The sequence below is a fragment of the Chrysochloris asiatica genome, unplaced genomic scaffold (assembly GCF_000296735.1).
Source record: "Chrysochloris asiatica unplaced genomic scaffold, ChrAsi1.0 scaffold00261, whole genome shotgun sequence".
Classification (NCBI taxonomy): domain Eukaryota; kingdom Metazoa; phylum Chordata; class Mammalia; order Afrosoricida; family Chrysochloridae; genus Chrysochloris; species Chrysochloris asiatica.
This window is the reverse complement of record NW_006408779.1, coordinates 629,217-636,216: the sequence shown is the minus strand read 5'-3', so window position 1 is coordinate 636,216 and position 7,000 is coordinate 629,217. Positions and strand designations below refer to the sequence as shown.

The window sequence follows — 7,000 nt, the reverse complement described above, 5'->3', positions numbered from 1 at the left end:
ATCTCCCAGCACTCTATGGGACAGTGTTCTGTCCTGACCACTGTGTGTTCTGAGTGTCTTCTAACCTGGGGCTCATCTCCCAGCACTCTATGGGAATGAGTTCTACTGTGACACATAGGTTTTGACTTCCTGGTTTTTTATTTTGTTTTTTTAAAGTTAATCAACAGATCTTTCTTGTCTTTCTTTGTATGGAAGCTCCGTGGAAACCTGTCTTCCCTGGATGATCCCATTGGGATTTAAAATACAGACCGGTGGCATAGCTTTTAGCATCCCAGCTGCACGCAGCCACCACAGTATGACATGCTGACAGGCAGGGGGTGGTTCTATCTAAAGACTTGCCTTTTCGGAACATTGCATATAAATGAACTCTTAGATTATGTGGTCATTCCATGTTGTGTTTCCAAGTTGGCCTGATGGTGTCTGTCATGGTATCTTTTTACAGGCCTTATCTGTGTTCCACTGACCACAGAAGCCTAGTAGACCATGCATTCTGCCCTTGCTTCTCACAGTCCTTCTCTAGGGAGCCCTTCCAGCTTCCCCACCAAGTCCATCCCAGAACCTCACAGCAAGGATTCTGAGGAATAACATAGGGCTTGAGAGACTCTAGCCGTTTCCTCTCAGGGATTCAAGGGCAAATCACAAAGCTGTCATTCCCGAGCCAACTGGTTTCAACCATTTTATCAACCAAGTGGGTCAAGGAGTTGAGCTTCAGGGCCACAAGTATTTCAAGCAAGGCAGGTGGTTGTAACAGGTCTCCTTTCATGTTCGGAGTATGTTTTCCCAGTTCTTCCAGAGACGAGAGGAGGAAATCAACAATCAGCTAGGATGAAACCTCCTCATGAGTCCCAGCAGCAGCTGGAATTGACAATAATAGCTACAACTCCAGCTCAGAGACCAGACTCTGTATTTCTTTGCAGCCAGCACTCTGTGAGGTGCATCGCCTGATCCACGGCGGAACGGTCACTGCTTGTTACTGAAAAGATGTGCAGCACCACAGAGCCACTTCAGGATTCAGCCGTTCCATTTGTTTTGGGATCCTGCCTTGTTGAAGAGGAAGACACGGTCATGAAAAACATGGTTGCTTTTTAAATACAGATTTTGAATGATGATCCTATTAGCAAGAGAACATTTCTGTTTGGGAGTGAGGTGGATGTCTGCTCTGAGTTCTGGGCTGATGTTACTGAATTCCGTTTGAATTTCTGAGTTCCCTATCATTCTATACCACAGCCAGTTTTTCATTATCCTCAGGAAAACTTTACTTGTGTGTGATTTCACGGCTGCTGCTCACTGAGTTCTGCCTGCTGTTACATCACATTTCTTTAGAATGGACAAAAACAGACATTGCTTCCAGGCAGCTGGCGAGGTTGCAGATTTCTTGTGAGTGCTTCCAGCCACGCACTTGTGGACTTATCTCAGTTGGCATTCCGTCAGTTCCTACAGCCTTGTTTGGCTTGGGAGTTTTGGGCTTCTTGCATATTGGAAAGGAACAGTAATGCCCCTATTATACACATTCTCTTTGGTCCAGCACTGCAGGCCGTGGTGGGGTTGGGACCTGGAGGTGGAATCATGATACATTAGGGGGTAGTGATACCGCTGATGGAAACGGTCCCAATCAATGAATCACCCCACCGTTTGCTGGAGACCTCATGTGTTTTGGGTGGAACTGTGCTTTATCAAGTCTTCAGTGGACGATTTCTGGGGGGTGGGGTGGTAGGGCTTTGCTGCCAAGTCACCTCTCCATAGACTCCAACCTCCAGTCTTTCAGTTAACCTCCAAGAGCATTACCATTGTAACACCCAGTGAGTCAGGAATGGGCCTAGTTTCTAAGAAACTCATCCTTGTATGCTCGTACCAACTCCATCCCCTACTAGGAGAAGCACTGAAGGGCAGATGTCAGGACAGTGTCTCTTTTCATGTCTTCACTCCGCTATTCATCAGCCAGTTGACCCTGAAGAAGTAGCTGAGCCATTCTCCACGTCGCTTCCTTCAGCTAGAGGGAACTCAGTAGTACTTTGTACCTCTAAGGGGTGTTTCCAGAATTAAACCAGGAAATCTTAACCCCTTAGAACAGTGCCTGACGTATCGCCTGGGCTCATTCCGTGCTGGATGTTGTTATGTTACCTTTAGGAGTGACAGTAGTGTTAATGTCAGCGATAGTGACAGAGCCAGTATGTGTGCTGTGGTTAAAGACAGCACTGAGTCAGGCTGTGGCTTGCTGATACTGCCCATTTATAGAGGAGCTGATATCAGCTGTAGAATCAGCTGCGCACGGTGTTTCCATGAGGAGCATTGGCGGGGTTAGCATTAATGGTCGCATTGCAGGTAGTGCTGGTGTGAGTGTCAGAGTGACTCCTTTTGTTGGTGCATTGGTGCACGTGTCAGAACGATTATTAATGGTGCTTATGTGCCGTGAAGTCAATTCCGCTCAGGGCAACCCTGCATAGGGTTTCCCAGGCTATATGGGCTCAAGTGTAGCAACACTTATGAGGTTGGCCCAGTATCAGGCAGAGTTCCGTTCTGTTGTGTGTAGGGTTGCTATGGGTCAGTACCGACTCCATGGCACCTAACAACAAGTCTCATCATTCTCCAATGGGACAGCTGGTAGTTTCAAACTTCTCATGTTGGGATTAGCAGCCCGAATCGTAACCACCATACATTAGTGATAGTGTGTTAGTGAGTCCGAGCTAGTAGTGGTGTGAGTGTGGTAGTGTGTGAGTCAGTGCTAGTACAGGTATGAGTGTGTTAGTGTGAGTGTCAGAGCTAGTGTGTGTGTGAGTGAATTCGTGTGGGGGGCAGGCCTAGTTCTGGTATTGTACAAGTGTGAGTGTCACTGTCAGTATTGGGGTTGGTGTGATTGGCTGTTCTAGTGTAGACTCTGTGTGTGCCCATTAACAGTAGCCTTATTAGCATGAGTGTTAGTACCAGCCTTCTCGCTCACACTGATGTCCATGTTGCTTGGTCTCCTAGCACCAGGCTCTGTGCCCATCCTGTTGTCATAGGTTGCTCCTCATTGCACCTAGCAGGTCTGTGAGAATTAGGTGCGCTCACTTTCTTTCCATAAATCTGTTGTTCTCAGCCCTGTGCCACAGTGAATTTTCTAGAACGGGTTTATGCTGAGTGGCCACTTTGTCAATAAGACGTCAGGATAGCTCTGAGCAACACAGAGATAGTCTCCATGGGAGACCACTTAGGAGCGTCCGAGGCCCACTCTGACTGCGGATCCTCTGGAGCCATGTGCAGGGTCCATCTTGGGCCCTTAATGAAGCTCTGCTCTCGGAGGACTCAGTTAAGCATGCACTGGAGACTTGGTGGCCTGCTTGTTGCTACTTCTTAACACATAGCCATAAAATATGCAAGAGAAGATATTGTTTGCCTTCCCTGCAAACAATTCAGCCTATAAATTATTAAATTTGAAGCTAAGACAGAGAGACCATTTTTAGCAATTCATCTGGTCTCCTCATTCCCTTGTCAAAGCTCAGGGAATTGGGTTCATGTCTCCTACTAATTCTCACTGCATATTTCAAGGAAGGGATTGGGGTTCAATCTCCTTCTCTGAAACCTATTTCAAGGAAGGGATGGGGTTCAATCTCCTTCTCTGAAATCTCAACCAGAAAGTCCAGACAGCAGTGACTGGGCCTGCTGGTAGGCAGGAGGTAAATGAGTAGTCTGTTGCTCGGACATTGGAAGCAACAAACTATCAAACCTCTTGGTCCCTGAAGGTCCTGGTACGTCTACAGTCAAGGGTATCTGAGGAGTTTGTCAATGAAAAATGGTCACCAGGGTGCTGGGGTCCAGGACTCTGGCTGCAGAGATGTCCATGCATTACAGACAATTTGACAGGAAGGCAGCTATTTTAGATGGTATTCATATGCAAACATATTCTGTTGTGAGAATGCTGGTTGACTCAAATCCAGCAGACTGAAAAGCCTTTTCATGGTCTCATAATTTAAAAATGAAGGTGTTCTGTTTTAAAATGGAGGTCAGAGAACACGCAGCCAAGGAAGCTAGAGAATACAGGAATGTTTTGCTTGGTGCCTCTCAGGCTGTGCATGCGGATTACCTGGGATCAGGTTAAAATGCAGATTCTGCAAACAGTTAACCCAATTGGCTGCCATCTACGTGCGTGGAGATTTAAGTCCACCCAGAGCTGCCTTAGACAATAACTCTGGTGATCTGCTTTGGGGAAAGCCCCTGTGGAGAGTCTGAGGCGCATCGTTCCACTCCGGCCCATGCGGGGTCACCTGGAGCTGTTTTGACACAGTGACAAGTGGTTGTTGTTGTGTGGGTGACTCTGACAGTAGGTTTTCTAACCTGTTCTCAACAAGATCAGTGCTGCGGGTCTCTGGACCACTTGGGAGGCAGCCAGGTCTGCCCTTGAGATGTTGGCAAGATCTTGGTCAAGATGCTAGTGGTGATTTCTGGTGGCAGCGGCGGGAATTGGATCTTGAGTAGCGTCTAGGCCTCTGCAGAGGTGAATCCGGCGATCATCTGAGCCATGAGAACCACCACCATGACTGTCATCAGCAGGAGCAGCAGAATGCTGCAGCCGTGACTTACAGGATGAGTGCATCCTGCAACATGGCGGAATCTGCATCGGCACTCAGAAGGCTTTTGACAAGCCCATGAACTTGATCCTCTGTGACCTTGATGAATTCAGGACGATTTAGCCAAAGAAGTCAAAACCAGCAGAAAGGGACGAACAGCGAGTCCTGGGTCTGGTGCTGCTGCAAGGAGAGAGCTTGGTCTCGATGACTGTCGAGGGACCTCCTTCTGAAGATCCTGGCATTGACCGGGTACCACTTGCTGGAGCTTCTGGGGGTCCAGGGATCGGTAGGGTGTGGGCAGAGGCATTCCAGCTGGTGTTCCAATGCCCCAGGCTCCTGCAGGATTTGCTGGGCCTTCCCAACAGGTGATGACCCCACAAGGAAGAGGCATTGCTGCAGCTCCTGACGTTGCAGCCACAGCCAGCATAGCAGGGGCCCCAAACCAGTGCCCACCTGGCCGTGCAGGTCCTCTACCACCTATGGGCTGAGGGACATCCCCTCCAGATATGACGGGTCCACCTCCTGGTATGAGGCCCCAACCCAGTGCCCACCTGGCCGTGCAGGCCCTCCACCACCTATGGGCTGAGGGACATCCCCCCAGACATGACGGGTCCACCTCCTGGTATGAGGCCCCGGCCCAGTGCCCACCTAGCCGTGCAGGTCCTCCACCACCTATGGGCTGAGGGACACCCCCTCCAGACATGACGGGTCCACCTCCCGGTATGAGGCCCCAGCCCAGTGCCCACCAGAAGGTTGGTGGTTCAAATCCAGCAGCATCTGCATGGAAGAAAGATGCAGCAGTCTGCCTAGGAAACCCTAAGGAGCAGTGCTGTGTGGGTTGAAATTGTCAAGGGTTTCCTTTTGCTTGGATCCATGTTTAGGACCCATGGAAGCAGCGGTCAGAAACTCAAACCACAGAATGCATTGGGAAATTCTGCAGCAAAAGACTTCTTTCAAGTGTCAAAAAGCAAAGATTTTGAGGACTAAGGTACATTTGACACAAACCATGGCATTTTCAGTTCCCTCATATCAATGCGAAAGCTGGACAACAGATAAGGAAGATCTTAGAAGAATTGATGCATTTGAGTTATGGTGTTGGAGGAGAATATTGAAAGTACAACAGGCTGCCAGAATAACTAACAAGTCTGTGTTGGAAGAAGTGCAGCCAGAATGATCGTCAGAGTGAGGATGGTGGGAGTTTGCCTCATGTTATCAGGAGGGTCAGTGAAATAGAGGCGGGCCTCCAGTAAGATGCACTGACCCAGCGGCTACAACAGTGGGCTCAGAGACAGCAGCAGTTGTGAGGCCGGTGCACGCCCAGGCACTGTTTCATTCTGGGTACATGGGGTCAGTCTGCTTATGGGTACGTTCTGTAGTTGGCATGGCAGCAGGATACTGCGGTTTTTATTTTTGTCCATGACGTTTTGCTAATGAACAGTGTCCCCAAAACACTCTCAATACAACCATGTATTCTGCAGCTTCTCTTGCTCTCGATGAGTGTGTGCGTGTGTGAGGATGTTCTGGAATCTCCGTCTGCACTATCTGTTCTTCCAATGAGACCCTTGAATTCAGGGAGACAGCCTGGGCATTCTGTGAGATTCTGTGATAAGAGACCTTCTAAGTCAGGGCTCCTTATCCCCAGCAGTGGATCAAAATTACCTGGGGATCGGTCTGGGCCCCTCAACGCTGTGAGACAGAGCCTCTGATTGGGGGCACAGGCTCTCCAGAGAAGCACAGGAAGTCCAGGGGAGGAAGACCACCACTGCTTCGTTCAGTGGAGACCTGCCTTCAAACCCAAACGTGTACCGTTTTCAGACACAGGGGAAGACCCCCCCAATGAGATGGACTGACACAGTGAGAACAACAATGAGATGCAATGAGACAAAGATTGTACCGATGGTGCAGGACCGGACAGTGTTTCCTTCTGTTGTGCACGGAGTCCCCATGAGTCAGAAGTGACTCCGCAGCACCTAGCATTCACCACCACCATTTACATTATGGGCCTGTTGCCTTAATGTGTGCTCTGCCCTCCGTCTAGGTTCTTGGGTTGTGCAAACAGCCCAGTGCTCATCTACTAAGCAAAAGATTGGCAGTCTGAACCCCCCACTGTTGCCTGGTCCTGCACCGTTCCCATGATGAGTCGGGGATACAATCATTGTCATCTGCAAGGCTTTCAGAGGCTGGTATTCACAGGCAAATCTCCAGGCCTTTCTTCCTGGTCTTAATCTGGAATCTCCAATGCTAGCTGCTCAGTATCACAGCAACACACAAGCCCCCATCAACAGACAATAGGTAACAGCATGTGGGGTACATTGATCAGGAACTGAGCCCAGGTCTCCCTCACAGAAAGCAAGAGTTCCACCATTGAACAACACGGCCCCCTAGAAGTTAAACACTTCGAGTCTGACTGTCAGCCACTCCAGTCATCCTGTTATCACTGTTGTTGTTGATGTTGT

At 49.2% G+C, this 7,000-nt stretch overlaps 1 protein-coding gene and 1 pseudogene across 1 annotated transcript in view; both read left to right on the top strand.

The window, feature by feature from the left end:
- Positions 1 to 5,227, top strand: part of LOC102838914 — a 12,151-nt pseudogene extending 6,924 nt beyond the window's left edge.
- The window catches only part of TMEM132D (transmembrane protein 132D), a 745,873-nt gene that overhangs the window by 514,007 nt on the left and 224,866 nt on the right, over positions 1 to 7,000 (top strand). The gene's annotated exons all lie outside the window — the stretch shown is intronic.